General features: G+C 48.0%; 1 protein-coding gene across 1 annotated transcript in view; it reads left to right on the top strand.

Annotated features, from left to right (window-relative positions):
• LOC102978232 (ATP-binding cassette sub-family C member 4-like) overlaps positions 1 to 371 on the top strand; it is a 128,083-nt gene that overhangs the window by 56,092 nt on the left and 71,620 nt on the right.

A 371-nucleotide genomic window follows, 5' to 3' on the forward strand; every position in this document is an offset into this window, starting at 1 on the left:
AAAAAAAAAAAAAAAAGAAAAAGTGAACTTCTTATGGGCCACTTAGGATGGGCTCCCCAACCCCCGGGCCGCAGAGCGGTACCAGTCGCAGCCTGTTGGGAGCTGGGCCGCACAGCAGGAGGTGAGCGGCGGGCACGCGAGTCAAGCTTCATCTGCTTCTCTCCATGGCTCCCCATTGCTCGCTCAGACTGCCGCCTGAACCATTCCCCACACCTCCAACCCCACCTGTCCGTGGAGAAATTGTCTTCCACGAAACCAGTCCCTGGTGCCAGAAAGGGTGTGGACCGCTGACTTAGGAGACTGCTAGCTTTTTTTTTTTTTTAGTTTTATATATATATATATATATATATATATATATATTTTTTTTTTTT

This window comes from Physeter macrocephalus, chromosome 13, assembly GCF_002837175.3.
Source record: "Physeter macrocephalus isolate SW-GA chromosome 13, ASM283717v5, whole genome shotgun sequence".
Taxonomy (NCBI): Eukaryota; Metazoa; Chordata; class Mammalia; order Artiodactyla; family Physeteridae; genus Physeter; species Physeter macrocephalus.